Raw genomic sequence first — 20129 nt, 5'->3', positions numbered from 1 at the left:
AAACTGTGTTTAACACAGAGAGAAACAGAATAGGACAAAGACATGGAGATGGGTGGTGGGGTACATATGGCAACATGATAATAGAGCTGGGCTGAGGGTATGGATCAATGTTGGCAGCTTAACAGTAAAGGGACTGAGTAAGCAAACAGTGTAAGCTACCTTGTTTGAAAGCATTGGTGGCTTGCTGGAACACTTTACCAAGATTACTACACTAATCTTTCCATTATGTTCTCACCTCCACATCTCCAGCCCAATCTCAACTTTTAATTATACTTCTGCAATACTACTTTAGAATTGCTACAAAAGTCTTACTTATTTTATTTTATTTTTTACTATTCTAACAGGGCTCTTATACTGAAGGTATGACAAACTGGCACTTGAAAGTTGAATTTGACAGATTTGACCTAAATAGTATTCCCTTATTTTAAGCTTAAATTAAACTTTAGAAAACATTTCTTGGGACTTTCCTGGTGGTCCAGCGGATAAAACTCCATGCTACCAATGCAAAGGACTCAGGTTCAGTCCCTGGTGGGGGAACTAGAACCCACAAGCATGCCACAATGAAGATCTAACTCAACCTAAATAAATAAATATTTTTAAAAATTTCTACCTAAATGCCTTCAAACAAGTTCCATGCTATCCAGATTACTAAAGCCTCCAACACTATCAACTTCTTTGCACCTGACCAGCTTCATTCTTCAGATGATCTACTTAGTCCCTGTATATACTTGACCCTTCAACATCACAGCATGCAAGATAGCATCCATATTCCTGACTGTGGTTTATAAGGCACCTCATCACCTGACTCTGATTTTCTAGCCGCAAAACCTACAAATACCTCAAAGGCATCTTGCCTTCCAACCAATCCCTGAACATTTATTCAATCTCTTCTCATCTTTGCATGTTAAAATCTTTTTTTTCTTTAACCTCCTCTTTTTTCTCCTTTTCTATCTGATAAACGCTTAATTCATCACTTTCTCTATGAAAACCTGACCGTTTCTCATTTCATTCCCACTTTAACCCATATCCTCAACCTCAGGCAAAGTTAATTGCTGCTTCTACCCGTATTTCCATTAACACTCTAAACACCTCTATTTTCATATGCTATATGCCCTGTATTATGGGCTTCCCTGGTGGCTCAGATGGTAAAGAATCTGCCTGCAATGCAGGAAACCAAGGTTCAATTCCTGGGTTAGGAAGATCCCCTGGAGAAGGGAATGGCTACACACTCCAGTAATTCAAAATCATAAGCAGATGATATCACTCTAATGGCAGGAACTAAAGAGCTTCTTGATGAGGCTGAAAGGGAAGAGTGAAAAAGCTGGCTTAAAACTCAACATTCAAAAAACTAAGCTCATAGCATCATCGGTCCCATCACTTTATGGCAAATAGATGAGGAAAAAATGGAAACAGTGACAATCTATTCTCTTGGGCTCCAAAATCACTGTGGACAGTCACTACAGCCAGGAAATTAAAAGATGTTTGCTTCTTGGAAGAAAAGCTATAGCAAACCTAGACAGCATATTAAAAAGCAGAGACATCACTTTGCCAACAAAGGTCCATATAGTCAAAGCTATGGTTTTTCCAGTAGTCGTATACAAGTATGAGAGTTGGACCTTAAAAAAGGCTGAGTGCCAAAGAACTGATGGTTTCGAATTGTGGTGCTGGAAAAGTCTCTTGAGAGTCCCCTGGACAGGGAGGAGATCAAACCAGTCAATCCTAGAGGAAATCAACCCTGAATATTCATTGGGAAGGACTGATGCTGAAGCTGAAACTCCAATACTTTGGCGACCTGATGCGAAGAACTGACTCATTGGAAAAGACCCTGATGCTGGGAAAGATTGGAGGCAGGAGGAGAAGGAGACAACAGAATGAGATGGTTGAAGGGCATCACTGATGCAACAGACATTGAGTAGGCTCTGGGAGTTGGTGATGGACAGGGAAGCCTGGTGTGCTGCAGTCCATGGGGTTGCAAAGAGTTGGACAAGACTGAGCAACTGAACTGAACTGCGCTGCAAAGAGCTGATTCATTGAAAAAGACCCTGATGCTGGGAAAGACTGAGGGCAAAGAAGTGGGCAGCACGGGTGGATGGTTAGATAACATCACTGACTCAATGGACATGAGTTTGAGCAAATTCCGGGAGACAGTGAAGGACAGAGAAGCCTTGTGTGCTGCAGTCCATAGGGTCTTAAACAGTTGGACATGGCTGAGTGAACAACAGTACAACCACCACCCACTCCAATATTCTTGCCTGGAGAATTCCAATGACAGAGGAGCCTAGTAGACTACTGTCCAAGGGTTTGCAAAGAGTTGGACACAACTGAGTGACTAACAGTTTTCTCTTTTTCACTTTATGCTTTCTATTACATTATTTGTTATTATTTCTATCTCCTCCACTAGATTGCATTCCTTTATCAACCATATCTTATTTATTTTTCTATTTCTAGCAACTAATAAGAATCTGGTACAAGGTTGAGGCTCTATTCACTACTCTATTCACTACTAAATGAAACTTACATTTCATCCAGGAATTCCCAGTTGGTTAATTACAATTGATGAGGTCCAAGTAAAGTCAGTAGCTATGTAATACATTCTCTCCGTAGCTTATTTGAGCTTTGCAGGCATCTTCACCTTGGATGCACATTGGAACCTCTTGGGAAGTTTTTTAAAAATATTGATATCTAGGTTCCACTATTAGAGAATCACATTTAAATGGCCTGGTAGGCAGACTTTTAAAAGCTTCACAGTTGATTATTATGTCCAGCTAAGGTCGAAAACCATTCTTTTGCAGGGACAGTGGTAAGCAATCCCCACACTCCTGATTTGAAATAGTGAGGCGTTGTGATGCTGTGATGGCAACATGGGTGACCCCCACCCCCTTCCCAATATCACCCTAGTGCTATCTGCACTGCTTGCTGCCTCCTTCCAACCTGGCCTCTCAGCACCTTCCTCTCCTCCATCCATTCTGATCTCATGTTTCAGAATATGGAAGCCTCTTACTGTAAAATTAGAAAGTCAGGAAGGGTGGTCTCCTAACCTACATGTCTGAAGTCTCAAGAATGTAAATAGAACATTAGCTACTTATTTGAGAATCCTCCCACAGATGGATAAACTTTTTTGTGTTCCAGTATTCTTGCCTGGAGAATTCCATGGACAGAGGAGCCTGGTGGGCTACAGTCCATTGGGATGCAAAGAGTCAGAGATGACTGAGCAACTAACACACACACACACACACACACACACACACACACTAGAAATCAGCTCCCCTCTACATTATCAGGGACAAAGTAATGCAGAATGTTTAAAATAAAGAGCTGTGCTATGAGTTACTGTTCTTACAGAAAATACCAATAACCACACAACTGCTTGACCACAATTAATATTTTAAGAATCTATGCTCTACTAGAAAAGAACCATTAAATATTTACTTATGTGCTCACAAGAGGCCAAGGATAGAGCAACTGTGAGAGTTTTATCCAACTACCAAAGAGACTATAATTATACAACTTTCTATCAGAAAAGTCAGGACAACCTGATATAGCCCTGTTTTAGAGAGAATTCAACAATCAAATATTTAAAATTTCTACCCCATTCCCTAAGTGACCAGGTAGCCCTGCACATAATACATATACAGACATATAAACACACATGCATATATTCATATATAGGTATTTATATATATGAATATTTTATATACATACACATAAAATGTACACACAGACACACTGCCTATGAGTTCCACGGCAAAATTTGGAGCCTTCTGGTGGGCTTACTCAGGGGAGAAAAGTAAAGTTATCTTTCTGGAAATTATATTACACAGGTTACTGATTCTCTGAGAGGTTTTCCTTTAATAAAATGTCCTTTTTGTCCCTCTCAAGGTAGAATGAATCAAAATTTGAGGAATAAAGACACTGAAGATCTGTGCCTAATTATAATTGTACCTAATTATCATTTCAAAAAGTAGCTAATAATCCATATAAACAGCAAGAAAACTGTGGCTAAATTCCAGTCACTCAAGATCTTGCTCTCTTCCCCATGTTCCCTTTTCCCAAATTTCCAGGGCTATATTTCTCTTATATTCATGTATATCTTTCTATTTTCTCCACATGAAACCTCAAAATGTGTGCCTTTTATTGATTTACTCCTATTTGTTTCCATAGCTTAGCCTTGGCTTCCTGGAATACCATATTCTTGATAAAAATATACTGATAAATTATCTCAAATCAATCTATGTAAAGGACTCTATAAAGAATAAATAAAGCCAAACCACATGAATTTAAATTTTAAAAAAAGGGATTTCCTCCCTTGCATTCCTATATACTAACAATGAAAAAACAGAAAGAGAACTTAAGGAAACAATACCATTCACCACTGCAACAAAAAGAATAAAATACTTAGGAGTATATCTACCTAAAGAAACAAAAGACCTATACATAGAAAACTATAAAACACTGATGAAAGAAATCAAAGAGGACACAAACAGATGGAGAAACATACCGTGTTCATGGATTGGAAGAATCAATATTGTCAAAATGGCTATTCTACCCAAAGCAATCTATAGATTCAATGCAATCCCTATCAAGCTACCAACGGTATTTTTCACAGAACTAGACCAAAGAATTTCACAATTTGTATGGAAATACAAAAAACCTCGAATAGCCAAAGTAATCTTGAGAAAGAAGAACGGAACTGGAGGAATCAACCTGCCTGACTTCAGGCTCTACTACAAAGCCACAGTCATCAAGACAGTATGGTACTGGCACAAAGACAGAAATATAGATCAATGGAACAGAATAGAAAGCCCAGAGATAAATCCACGAACCTATGGACACCTTATCTTTGACAAAGGAGGCAAGGATATACAATGGAAAAAAGACAACCTCTTTAACAAGTGGTGCTGGGAAAACTGGTCAACCACTTGTAAAAGAATGAAACTAGAACACTTTCTAACACCATACACAAAAATAAACTCAAAATGGATTAAAGATCTAAATGTAAGACCAGAAACTATAAAACTCCTAGAGGAGAACATAGGCAAAACACTCTCCGACATAAATCACAGCAAGATCCTCTATGACCCACCTCCCAGAATATTGAATAAAAGCAAAATATAACAAATGGGACCTAATGAAACTTAAAAGCTTTTTGCACTACAAAGGAACTATAAGTAAGGTGAAAAGACAGCCTCAGATTGGGAGAAAATAATAGCAAATGAAGAAACAGACAAAGGATTAATCTCAAAAATATACAAGCAACTCCTGCAGCTCAATTCCAGAAAAATAAATGACCCAATCAAAAAATGGGCCAAAGAACTAAACAGACATTTCTCCAAAGAAGACATACAGATGGCTAACAAACACATGAAAAGATGCTCAACATCACTCATTATTAGAGAAATGCAAATCAAAACCACAATGAGGTACCATTACACGCCAGTCAGGATGGCTGCTATCCAAAAGTCTACAAGCAATAAATGCTGGAGAGGGTGTGGAGAAAAGGGAACCCTCTTACACTGTTGGTGGGAATGCAAACTAGTACAGCCACTATGGAGAACAGTGTGGAGATTTCCTTAAAAAACTGGAAATAGAACTGCCATATGACCCAGCAATCCCACTTCTGGGCATACACACTGAGGAAACCAGATCTGAAAGAGACACGTGCACCCCAATGTTCATCGCAGCACTGTTTATAATAGCCAGGATATGGAAGCAACCTAGATGCCCATCAGCAGATGAATGGATAAGGAAGCTGTGGTACATATACACCATGGAATATTACTCAGCCATTAAAAAGAATTCATTTGAATCAGTTCTAATGAGATGGATGAAACTGGAGCCCATTATACAGAGTGAAGTAAGCCAGAAAGATAAAGAACATTACAGCATACTAACACATATATATGGAATTTAGAAAGATGGTAATGATAACCCTATATGCAAAACAGAAAAAGAGACACAGAAATACAGAACAGACTTTTGAACTCTGTGGGAGAATGTGAGGGTGGGATGTTTCAAAAGAACAGCATGTATACTATCTATGGTGAAACAGATCACCATCCCAGGTGGGATGCATGAGACAAGTGCTCGGGCCTGGTGCACTGGGAAGACCCAGAGGAATCGGGTAGAGAGGGAGGTGGGAGGGGGGATTGGGATGGGGAATACGTGTAAATCTATGGCTGATTCATATCAATGTATGACAAAACCCACTGAAATGTTGTGAAGTAATTAGCCTCCAACTAATAAAAAAAGAAAAAATAAAAATAAAAATAAATAAATAAATAAAAGGGATTTCCCAGGCAGACCAGTGGTTAAGACTTTGAGCTTCCACTGAAGGGTGTGTGGGTTCGATCCTCGAGCAGAGAACTAAGATCCCACATGCCGTGCAGCATGGCCAAAAAGTAAATGAATGAATAAACAATAAAACAAAAATTTACCTTCTATCCTACCCTCAAAATCCTTAAAAAGCAACAAGTTCAATCTGAAGGCGGCAAGACTTAATCTCAACACTGTGATCCTGATGCTAACTTCTGGAGAGGAGGAAGAACAGGAGGAAAATGGAAGTGGAAGAAGGAAAAGATACCAGAGCTACAATGAACCAGTTTATAAAGCAATAAACTGTATCTTTCTTTTGTCTGCAAGTTGTGGGCCCCCCCTCTTTGCCACTAGTGTATCTATAACACTGTGTAGCCAAGTAAATTTAAAGAAAAACATTCCTGTCTTAAATTTAGACTCTTGTATTGTTGGTGATGGACAGGGAGGCTTGGCGTGCTGCGATTCATGGGGTCGCAAAGAGTCGGACACAACTGAGCGACTGAACTGAACTGAACTGACTGATTCTTTCCCATTCTCATGTGTGTCACTTAAGTGAAGTAAGACTGAAAAAGCTGTGAGAAAAATTCCAAAACCATCACATGAAAACCAGTCTCATCACTTTTCAGAATCACAATAAGCATCAACAAGTATTTTATTGAATGCTTATTACATTCCTGGCACTGGGCAGAGCAATGGAGATACAAAGGCAAAAGAAGACAAGCGTTGATCCTCTGGAAGCTTACAGTCTTAGTGGTGTGTGAAAGTCGCTCAGTCGTGTCCAGCTCTTTGTGGCCCCAAGCACTATACAGTCCATGGAATTCTCCAGGCCAGAATATTGGAGTGGGTAGCCTTTCCCTTCTCCAGGGGATCTTCCCAACCCGGGAACCAAACCCAGGTCTCCCACATTGCGGGCAGACTTTTTACCAGCTGAGTCACAAGGGAAGCCCAAGAATAGTGGAGTGGGTAGTCTATCCCTTCTCCAGAGGATCTTCCCGACCCAGGAATCAAACCGTGGTCTCCTGCATTGCAGGCGGATTCTTTACCAACCGAGCTGTCAGGGAAGCCCACAGTCTAGTGGAGACACAAACAATTAAGCCAACTACCTAACTGCAGGCATAACCTTGGGGAAGTACTAGGAGACAAAAAGACCTTAGACAAAGAAGGATCCATTTAGAAATATCTCAGGAAATATGTACACTGACAAAAAGAACCTGCCCAACTGCTGAGATTGGCTAATTAAGAATCTGTAAAAAAAAAAAAAAAAAGAATCTGTAAAGAACAAACAAACAAAAACACATAATGTACAACATTTTAAAGTCCAACAAAAGATGAGTGACTAATCACAGTACATCTGTCTATTAGAATATTACAGAGCTGGTAAAAATATTTTCTAAGAATATTACAAGCATAGGGCAATGCTTGGGATATCATGTTAAATTTATTCAATAAATATTTATATTTTTGTCCTACACTATGTAACAAAAGAAGACACCAGGAAGGAATGTCTCAAAATGACACCTGTGGTTATTATTAGGAACAAAAATTACATGTCTTTTTTTGTTTGTTTTGTTGTTACATGTCATTTTAAGAATATACTTTTCTGTATTTTCTGCAATGAACTTATACTACTTTATGCTGGGGAGTTATTTAAATGTGAAGTTATTTAAAATAAAATAGCACTTTTAAGTCTGCAATTAAGTATCAACAGGCAGAATTAAACAAATCAATATTTCAAATTTCATTGAATTTAAAGAGCTCTCAGCTGAATTAATCTGTTTTCAAAGTCATTGTAAGTGAAGAAGGCGTATTCTTGAAGTTATCATAAATGTTCCTCAAGATCCAAACTAGCTGTAGGCAAAATTTTGAAATACACCCTACGTGACTCTGACATCCTTCCCTCCTTTGCCTCTCCAATTCCTGGGGCATTCTTCCTTGAACCTGCAGTCAATATGGTGCTCCACTCTAGCACCCAATAATAACAACATGACAAATGCTTTTCAGATCACTAGTGGTAAGGAACCTGCCTGTCAATGCAGGAGACACAAGAGACATCAGTTCAATCCCTGGGTTGGGAAGATCCCCTGGAGTAAGAAAAGGCAACCCATTCCAGTATTCTTGCATGGAAAATTACATGGACAGAAAAGCCTGTCGGGCTACAGTCCATTGGGCTTCAAAAAGTTGGATACGATTGAGTGACTAAACACACAAAATTCTATTCTACATCAATTATAATAAAAATCCCCCTTTCTCTAGGATAAGTATCTTAGGAGGATGGTAAAAGGAAAGAAATCTGGGTAAACAATTTGTATTAATTTAGGAGATGTGAATTTGTAAAAGAAGGTTCATCAAAAACAACATAGTACAGAGAAAGAATAAATACTACCCTGGAGACTGGGAAACTTGTTTTTCCTAGATATGGCATCTAGTGATCTTGGGAATATCTCTCCAATTTCTCTGAGCCTATTCTCGAATTTATCAAATGAAGAGATTGCTCTAAAACTTCAGTTAGTTCTAACACTATAGTTCAGTGACTGTTTAAATGACTCAAACTGGTTAAGTATTTCATGTTTTAAAATGAAATGAGAAAAGAGTGGGGGAAAGAATTTGTGGCATGGAGTGGGTTGCCATTTTCTTCAGCTAATAAATGAGTATGCATTCTCCACACCAGCTGAATGGAGAGGACTCCAGGATGCAGAGGAAGGCAGAGCCATAAGATAAAAGTTGTATGGGCTCCCGAATGACCATGTGGAAGGCCAATCAACCTCTAGATTGACAAGTGAGAAAGAAATGAACTTTTATGTCAAACCAGTTGGATTTGGGGGTATGTCTGCTACAGTAACTCCTCAACAGTATAGACAATTCAAAAGACACACATAAATAACAACAAAAGTTGCTATCTTGTAGAAATTTACATGGTAAAGAGCTGAGACCAAATTTAACCTTTTTATGTCCTATTGGTTTTCATATATAAATGAAATATATGTTTCCAAAGATAAATGACAGTTATACCTCCAGAACTTAGTAGCTAATAATTATTCCTTTAAGCTTTTCCTAAATTAAAAATAAAGAATCATAAGTCTTTAGAACACAGAAAGTATAACATAATCCTCTCATCAAAGAATCCAGGATATGCTTACAACGAGAAAAAGAGAGCTCAATATTTTAACCCTGATGTTACTATGAATAGGCACTTCACTAAATAACAAGGTTATCCCTTTTAGGGGAAGGGCTCTTAGCTATAACTGAACATTTCATGGTGGAATGCTGCGAATATTTAAACAAAAGGAGGAAAATTGTCTTATCACAGAAATACTCTAACTTAACTATTTCGCAAGTAATTATTTTTATCCTTCAGTAGGTACATCTGCCTCCTATTGTCCTATCACTGCTGTAGCTCCAGTTAATTATACTCCTTTATGCTTACTTCACAAGAGTTATTTAGCAAGCTGTAATAATTAATTCAATAGGAAAAAAATTCTATAAGACCCAGTACCCATACACAGGATATATTTCTTTTCTGCAAAAATGAAAAGACAGTTCTAACAATAAGAGATATAAATCTGTCACTCAAAAATATTTTTAAAAAATTATATTTTGCATCTTCCTACCATCTTTAAAATATTTTCACAGATTGATTGCTTATGATTAAAAATATTTAACTGGTGATACATATAGACTTCTGCTGACAGGGATTCTAAAACCTAAGTATCAGTATTTAGGAACAGTACCATCAAACTGAGGAAGTGCAGTCTGACATACTTGAGGTAAGTGTACTTTTTGAGAGGCCACCAAAAAACACACAAATGTGTATGTATAATTTTTGTGTGCTATTCAACAGGATAAGAGGTTTATAATTTTTAATATCAAGATATTTGAGAAAAATAGCGTTATAATCATTCACTGCTGTATCATATGTGTAATGCTAATCTTCCCAAATAATACTTCCTACTTTCTTGTTTTATAAAATCATCTATGATGCTTCCTTTAATATAGCATGTTACTTACTACTTCTCTCTTTCCATCCTGTTTAAACAAGCCTCACATGTCACTCACATAAACATTAATATTTCCAAGTTATGTACCTGGTTCTCTGAAACAAAGCTTAGTGGGGGGGGGGGGGAAAGGGGCACATCACTCAGACAATGGTCCCAACCCTCCTAAATAATCATATTCACCATCTCCTCTCAACACACTTCTGTAATTGCTGCAGTTTTGTGTTTGGGTGATCACATTTGCCTGTCTTGTTTCTATTTGACTTTAAGGTTCTCAAGAGTTTTCCTGGTATTCACAAAGCATTTATTGGAAGGGAGGCAGGGAAACAGAATACTATAGACTTTTTAAAAATCATATGAAGGCAGACAGATCTGGGTATCCCTCCTTTGAGTTGTACCATCTAAGCCTCAAGACATTCCTCATCTATGAAATTAGAACCTCACAGGACCAATGTAAAGATCTGTTAAGATAACATAAATAAAGTACTTAGTTCAGTGCCTCTCAGCAAATTGTCAGATAATGTTGGAAATCATCCCAGGTATATACACAGAGCTTTCAAATAGCTTTGTACAGACTCCCTCTTAAATGTGAACAAACAAAGGATCATCTGAAGAAAGTTTCTAAAAGGCAAGGAGCTAAAAGAGAGAAAAAAGAAACTTGAAAGAAACAGAAGACATTACCATGAAAGCCCTTAGAAATATAAAAGATACTGTACTCATGAAATATATAAAATACAAAAGGAATATTTAAAGAATAGTAAAGAAATCTGAAAATTATGTTTTCCTTTTTCATTTAGCAAAGTAAAAGTTGAAGAGTTAAGATAAAATTGAGGAAATCTTATAGATGTAGAATAAAATAACAGAGATGTTAAGTGGGAGAGAAAAGACAAAAAATTTAGATCAACCTAGAGGTTAAAAGGGCTTCCCTGGTGGCTCAGATGGTAAAGTGTCTGCCTGCAATGTGGGAGACCCGGGTTTGATCCCTGGGTTGGGAAGATCCCCTGGAGAAGGAAATGGCAACCCACTCCAGTACTCTTGCCTGGAAAATTGGTAGGCTCCCAATGGGGAGCAGTCCATGGGGTCGCAAAGAGTTGGACACGACTGAGCGACTTCACCTTCACGTTTCAAAGGTTAAAAGTCTGACTAATTCCCCAAGAGGACTAGGAGAAAAGGTTGCAAGATGTCATCTATGCTACAGCCCTAGAAAGACACCATTCCAAAGTGGGCCAGGACATTGGAAGGCTCCAGGAGAAAAAGGAACTGATGAGTCACCAATGTTTGAGTGTTTTGAGAGGAATATTGATAGACTGACAGAAAACTTTTGAAATAATAATTATAGATACAGAGGCTTCCCTGGTGGCTGAGATTGTAAAGAATCTGCCTGCAATTTAGGAGACCCAGGTTTGAACCCTGGGTTGGGAACATCCCCTGGAGTAGGAAGTGGCAACCAACTCAGGTATTCTTGGAGAATTCCATGGACAAATGAACCTGGAGGGCTACAGTCCATGGGGTCACAAAGAGTTGGACACGACTGTGGGACTAACACTTAATGATAGATACATGAGAGGAAAGGGCAAAAAAAAAAAAAAAATTATCATGTTAAATTTTAACATAATAATTTTAAATTTAATTTTTTAATTTTAAATTTTAACATGATAAAAAGCAAAAGAAACAAAATGTAATCATAATACCATATGGCTCAACACAAACAATACTAAGTCATAACAATGAATCTGATCTAGCTCTTTGAGAGCTGACTGGAGAACAGGAAGGATGGGGAAAGGGAAGGGTAAGTGTGCTTCAGGGAAGAGGAGGTAGACAGCTAAATCCTCACCTACCATATGAAGAAGCTAGCAGATAAAGTCTAAAATCAGAAAGGTTAAAAGAAAACCTTGAAAGTATGTTATTGAACAATGAAATATCACGTGACATACCCATCAGAAGACTGTAATCAAAAAGATAGACAATAACAAGTTTTTATCATATCTTCAAGATAAGATAAAACCAAAACCCTTACACACTGCTGGTGGGATTGTAAATAGTAGAGCTACTGTGCAAAACAAATTGGCAGTTCTTCAAAAAGTTAAACATATGGAAGAGGATAGAGAGCCCAGAAATGAACGCACATACTTCAGCTCGGTTAATCTATGACAAAGCAGGCAAGAACATACAATGGAGAAAAGACAGTCTCTGCAACAAGGGGTGGTGGGGAAAACGGACAGCTACATGTAAAAGAACGAAATTAGAACATTCTTGTAACACCATATACAAAAATAAACTCAAAATAGATTCAAGACTTTAAGATCAGATACTATAAAACTCCTAGAGGAAAACATAGGCAGAACACTCTTTGACAAAAATCACGGCAATAATTTTTTGGAGTCATCTAAAGCAAAGAAACACAAAAGCAAAAATAAATAAATGGGACCTAATTAAACTTAGAAGCTTTTGCACAGCAAATGAAACCATGGAGAAACCAAAAAGACAACCTACTGAATGGGAGAAGATATCTGCAAATGATAAGACAGATAACAGATTAGTATCCAACATATATAAACAGCTCATATAACTAAATATAAAAAAAGCTTAAATTAAAAAATGCACAGAAGAACTGAATGGACATGTTTCTAAAGAAGAAATGCAGATAGCCAACTGGCACATGAAAAGATGCTCAATATCGCTCACTAATCATCAGGGAACTGCAAATCAAAATCATAGTGAAATATTACCTCACACCTGTAATAATGACTATTATCAAAAAGAACACAAATAATGAATGTTAGCAAGGATGTGGAGAAAAGGTAACCCTCCTATACACCACTGGTGAGAAAGTAAATTGGTTCAACCTGTGGAAAACAGTATGGAAGTCTTCAAAAAACTAAAACCAAATTACAATATGACATAGCAATTCCACTCCTAGATATATATCTGGGAGAAAAAATAAAAAACACCAATTCAAAAAGATACATGCACCCCAATGTTCACAGCAGCATTATTTACAATTGCCAATATATGGAAGAAACCTAAATCTCCATCAATAGATGAATGGATAGCACAAATATGTGTATATATATACATACACAGGGGCTTCCCTGGTGGCTCAATCAGTCAAGAAACTGCCTGCAATGCGGGAAACCCAGGTTCAATCCCTAGGTCAGGAAGATACTCTGGAGGTGGAAACGGCAACCCACTTTGGCATTCTTGCCTGGAGGATTCCATGGACAAAGGAGCCTGGCAGGCTACAGTCCATGGGATCGCAGAGTCAGACACGACTGAAGTGACTTAGCACACACATATACATACACATACATACAATGCAATACAACTCAGCCATAAAAAAGAATAAAATTTTGCCATTTGCAGCAACATGTAGGATTCGGAGGCTGTTATGCTAAAAAGTGAAATAAGTCAGAGAAAGACAAATACTATGTGATACCATCTATCAGTATCAGTTCAGTCGCTCAGTCGTGTCTGACTCTTTGCGACCCCATGGACTGCAGCACACCAGGCCTCCCTGTCCAACACCAACTCCCAGAGTTTACTCAAAGTCATGTCCACTGAGTTGGTGATGTCATCCAACCATCTCATTCTCTGTCATCCTTTTCTCCTCCCGCCTTCAATCTTTCCCAGCAAGAGGGTCTTTTCAAATGAGTCAGTTCTTCACATTACATGGTCAAACTATTGGAGTTTCAGCTTCAGCATCTATACACGAATCTATATACCATCTATATGTGAAATCTAAAAAACACAAGAAACTAGTGAATATAACAAAAGAGCAGACTCACAGATACAAAGAACCAGCTAGTGGGGAGAAGGAAAGGGAGAGGGGCAATATAGTGATAGAGAACAAGAGGTACAAACCATTAGGTATAAAATAAGCTACAAAGATATACTATATAACATAGAGAATATAGCCAATAATTTAGAGTAACTATAAATGGAATTCAGTCAGTTCAGTTCAGTCGTGTCTGACTCCTTGTGACTCCATGGACTGCAGCACACCAGGCTTCCCTGTCCATCACCAACTCCCATACCTTGCTCAAACTCATGTCCATGGAGTTGGTGATGCTATCTAACCATCTCAGCCTGTCCTCCCCTTCTCTGGCCTTCCATCTTTCCCAGCATCAGGGTCTTTTCAAATGAGTCAGCTCTTCACATCAGGTGGCCAAAGTTTGGAGCTTCAGCATCAGTCCTTCCAATGAATATTTAGGACTGATTTCCTTTAGGATGGACTGGTTGGATTTCCTTACAGTCCAAGGGACTCTCAAGAATCTTCTCCAACACCACAGTTCAAAAGCATCAATTCTTAGGCACTCCACTTTCTTTATGGTCCAACTCTCACATCCATACATGATGACTGGCAAAACCATAGCTTTGACTAGACAGACCCTTGTTGGCAAAGTAACATCTCTGCTTTTAATATGCTGTCTAGGTTTGTTAGCTTTTCTGCCAAGGAGCAAGCATCTTTTAATTTCATAGCTGCAGCCCACCATCTGCAGTGATGTTGAAGCCCAAGAAAGTAAAGACTGTCACTGTTTCCATTGTTTTCCCATCTTCTTGCCACGAAGTGATGGGACTGGATGCCATGACCTTAGTTTTTTGAATGTTGAGTTTTAAGCCAGCTTTTTCACTCTCCTCTTTCACTTTCCTCAAGAGGCTCTTTAGTTCCTCTTATAAATGGAGCATAACCTTTAAATATTATGAATCACTATGTTGTATACATATAACATATAATATTGTACAGCAACTAAATTTTAAAAAACAGAAAAAAATAAACGAAAATTTAAAAGTTAAACATAGAGTTATCCAGTGATTTCACTCCTAGGTATACATATTAAAATTGTATGTAACTGTTCATAGAAGCATTATCTATAATACCCTAAAAATGGAAAAAACTCAAATGTCCATCAACTGATGAACAGATAAACAAAATGTATACTCATGGACTATTATTTGACCACAAAAATGAATAACATACTGACACATTATAACATGGATGAGCTTCAAAAACATGTTTTGTTTTGTGTTTTAAATTCCACACACAGGTGAAATCATTTGGTATCTGTATTTCTCTTTCTGACTTTCAGTTAGCATAACACTCTCTTGGTCTCTCCAGGTTGTCACAAATGGCAAGATGCCATTCCTTTTTATGACTAATATTCACACACACACATGTGACAGACACACATGTCACCATTTCTTTATCCACTCATCTACTGATGGACACTTAGGTTACTTTCATATCATGGCTCTTGTAAATAATGCTGCAATGAACACACAGGTGAATAAATCTTTTTAAAGTGGTATTCTTGTTTTCTTTACCTTCCACCAACAGTGCATAAGGGTTCCCTTTTCTCCACATCCTCACCAACATTTGTTACTTGTGACTTTATAAAAACTATTTATTTCTTTATTTGGCTGTGCTGGGTGTTAGTTGCAGCATATGTGATCTAGTTCCCTAACCAGAGACCGAACCTGGGGTCAGGTCGATCGAACTCTGCATTAGGAGTGAGGAGTCGCAGCTACTGGACCACCAGGGAAGTCCCATTTGCTGACTTGATAACAGCCATTCTGACAGTAGCAAGGTGATTTTTTTGTGGTTTTGATTTGCATTTATGTGATGATTACTAATGTTGAGCATCTTTTCATATGTCTGTTGGCCATTTGTATATTTTTCATGGCCTGTGCTTTTCCTCCTGTGTATCTTCCATGTTTCTAAATGTAATAAGTTGCAGGGGGAGAGGGGGCACTGGGGGGGGGGGGCGAATTCTCATCTTATTTGATCTCTCCAGTTCAGTTCAGTCGCTCAGTCATGTCTGACTCTTTGCAACCCCATGGACTGCAGCATGCCAGACTTCCCTGTCCCTCACCAACTCCTGGAATTTACTCAAACTCATGTCCATTGAGTCAGTGAGACCATCCAACCACCTCATTCTCTGTTGTCTCCTTCTCCTCCCGCCTTGAACCTTTCCCAGCATCAGGGTCTTGTCAAATGAATCAGCTCTTTGCACCAGGTGGCCAAAGGACTGGAGTTTCAGCTTCAATATCAGTCCTTCCAATGAATATTCAGGACTAATTTCCTTTAGGATGGACTGGCTGGATCTCCTTGCAGTCCAAGGGACTCTCAAGAGTCTTCCCCAACACCACAGTTCAAAAGCATCAATTCTTCAGCGCTCGGCTTTCTTTAGAGTCCAATTCTCACATCCATACATGACTACTGGATAAACCATAGCCTTGACTAGACAGACCTTTGCTGGCAAAGTAATGTCTCTGCTTTTTAACATGCTGTCTAGGTTGGTCTTCTTCCAAGGAGTGAGCGTCTTTTAATTTCATGGCTACAAATTTGATGTCTCAGCAACACTGATATGTGTTCATTTTTCCCTGTTTGCAGGCTTATCCTTCCTCTATCTGGCCAGGCAATGTTGTGGGAAGTCTTCCAAAATTGGTCATATTCTTACCTTATACCACAAAGAAAAGTTAAAGCAAATCAAAAATCTAAACCTAAAAGCAAAAACTATAAAATTCTTAGAGGAAAACAGAGAACAAAAGCTTCATGATGCTAGGTTTGGCAGTGTTTTCTTAGATATGACAAAAAAAGTTGGACTTGATTAAAACTAAGAACTTTTGTATACGAAAAGACACTATAAACAGTGAAAAAGCAGCTTATAAAATGGAGAAAATACTTGCAAATCATATATCTCTTATGGAATTAATAGCCAAAATAAATAAAGAACTCCTACAACTCAACAACTACAACAGACACACACATACGTACACACACACACACACACACCCCAAAATGAAAAATGGGCAAAGAACTTGACTAGACATTTCTCCAAAGAAGATATACAGGTGGCCAATGAGCACTTGAAAAAAATGCACAACATCATTGATCACTAGGGAAATAAAAACCAAAACCAAAACGAGATACCACTTCACACTCATAAGGATGGTTACTGTTTATATACATATATTTTCTTTATTCCCATATATATGTGTGTTAGTAAGGACATGGAAAAACTGGAACCTATGTGCACTGCTGGTCACAATGTAAAATGATGCAGTCATTGTGGAAAACAATTTGGTGGATCCTCAAAAAGTTAAATATCAAGTTCACAGCAGCATTACTCATAATAACCAAAATGTGAAAACAACTCAAATGTCCATCAATGGAAGAATGATAAACAAAATAAACTATATACATACAGTAGAATATCATTCAGCCTTTAAAAGGAATGAAATTCTGACACATGCTACAACATGGAAAAATCTTTTTTTTTTTTTTTTTGGAAGAATCTTGAAGACATTATTTTAAATGAAAGAAGCCAGACACAAAAAGATTACATGATTTCACTTATGTATCTAGAGTGGTCAAATTCATAGAGACAGAAAGTAGAATGATGGTTGCAAGGGATGGAGGAAAACAGAATACGGAATTATTGTCTAATGACAAATTTCAGTTTGGAAGGATGAAAAAGTTCTTGAGATGGATAGCAAAGATGGCTGCACAACAATATGGATGTACTTAACACCTCTGAACTTTAACTGAATCAGTTAAAGTGATTAAAATTACACAACGTTATGTTAGGTATCTTTTACAGCCATTAAAGGAAAAATTAGTTTCAGATTCTGTCTCTTCTCCCTCAAGCCTATCTCTGTTAGCAACCTTATCGATGACCATAGCAACAATGACTAAACCAAATTTATATTTCCTGTCCAAGTTCATCCCTCTGAGCTGTGGATTGGTCTTAAATTTCACCTTAAAATATGAAATCATATTCTATCTTAAAGAACTAGAATGAGAAGAGCAAATTAGCACAGAGTAGACAGAAGAGAAGAAATAATAAAGATGAAAGAGAAGATCAATGAAAAGCAATGGAAATATAGAGAAAGAGACCAAAAGCAGGTTCTTACCAAAGAAACCAAAAGCAGGTTCTTTCAAAAAATAAATAAAATTGATAAACTGTTAGAAAGGTCAGGAAAAAGACATGACACAAATTAATAATATCCAGAATGAGAGAGGTAACATAATCACAGACACTAAAAGGTAATAAATGTTAAGAACATTTTTATGTCAGTACATTTGACAACAGATAAAATAGACAACTTCCTAAAACACACAAACTACGTTCGCTCAAGAAAAAAAATACATGTGAATAGTTCTCTATCCATTAAAAAAATTAATTTTGAAGTTTAAAGCCTTCCTACAAAGAAATCTCCACACCAGATGGCTTCACTGATGACTCCAACAAACATTTAAAAGAAAAATAATACCAATTCCACACAAACTCTTCTGGAAAACTGAACAAGAAAAAATACTTTCCAACTCATTCAATGAGGCCAGCATTATCCTGATACAAAAATCAGGCTAAGGCTTTTATAAGAAAACAAAAGCAAAACACTACAGAAAAATATCCATCATGAACACAGATGTAAAATACTAAACAAAATTGTAGCAAATTTAATCTAACAAAATATTAAAGGGATAATGGGCCTCCCGGGGGTGCTAGTGGTAAAGAACCCACCTGCCAAGGCAGGAGATGTAAGAGACATGGGTTCGATCCCTGGGTTAGGAAGATCCCTTGGACAAGGGCATGGCAATCCACTCCAGTATTCTTGCCTGGAGAATTCCATGGACAGAGGAGCCTGGCAGGCTACAGTCCACAGGGTGGCACAGAGCTGGACATGACTGAAGTGACTTAGCATACACACACAGAGGGATATCACAAAGTTAGGTTTATTCTAGGAATGTAGGGTTGCCTTAACATTATAAAAAAAATATGCAATTTACTATGTTAGCAAACTAAAAAAGAAAAACAGTATGATAATTTCAATAGATATTTACAAAAAGCATTTGATAAGATCCAAAATCCTTTTCTGATGAACACTCTCAGCAAATAAGGAACAGAAGAGAACCTCCTCATCCTACTAAAGAGCATCTACCAAAAAACCTATAGCTGACATCATACAACTGGTGAAAGATGTAATACATTCCCCCTAAGATCAGGAGGATGAAAGGGTTTTCCACTCTTATCATTTCTCTTCTATGTTGTAAAGAAAGACTAATCAGTGCAATCAGGTAAAAGAAGAAATAAAAGACATCCAAATTAGCAAGGAAGAAGTTAAAATCTCTTTATTTGGATGCTATGATAATTTATGAAGAAGACCCAGTGGAATCTATTAAAAAACAACAGCAAAAAAAACAAAAACACCAGAACTAATAAAGGAGTTTAGCAAACCTGCAAAATACAAGACAGATGAACAAATATCAATTCTGTCCCCATATATTAGAAGTGAAAAATCAGAAACAGGAATTTTTAAAATATTACTACAATATAAAAAAAATTACCTAGGGATAAACCTAACAAAAGATGTGAAAAAAGACCTATAGACTGAAAATTACAAAGCACAGTTTAGAGAAATTAAGTAAGACCTAAATAAATGGAGAGATAAACCTTGTTCCTGGATCTGAAGACTCAGTATTAAGATGTCAGTCTTCCCCAAATTTATACACAGATTCAATGCAATTCCAAATAATATTCTTATGAGCTTTGCTTTTTAATAAAATTACAAGCTAATTCTAAAATTCACATGGAAATGTAGTTTTTACAATGCTTTCTGAGAGTATATAATATATATATATACTATACATATAGTATATATAGTATAAGTAAAAGACTTTATAAAGACGTTTAGTGTTTAAAACTGGCACACTTATGACCAATTTTCCAACATTTCCAGGTCATTTATGATGCACAGTTAACCTCTAAGTTGGGAAATAAAGAACTGTATTTTATTTCCTGTATCTACAGATTCTGAAATAGT

At 37.4% G+C, this 20129-nt stretch overlaps 1 protein-coding gene across 7 annotated transcripts in view; it reads right to left on the bottom strand.

Annotated features, from left to right (window-relative positions):
* Nucleotides 1–20129, bottom strand: part of EHBP1 (EH domain binding protein 1) — a 427094-nt gene that overhangs the window by 288459 nt on the left and 118506 nt on the right. The gene's annotated exons all lie outside the window — the stretch shown is intronic.

The sequence above is a fragment of the Cervus canadensis genome, chromosome 5, assembly GCF_019320065.1.
Source record: "Cervus canadensis isolate Bull #8, Minnesota chromosome 5, ASM1932006v1, whole genome shotgun sequence".
NCBI lineage: Eukaryota > Metazoa > Chordata > Mammalia > Artiodactyla > Cervidae > Cervus > Cervus canadensis.
This window is presented reverse-complemented; position numbering and strand designations above follow the sequence as displayed.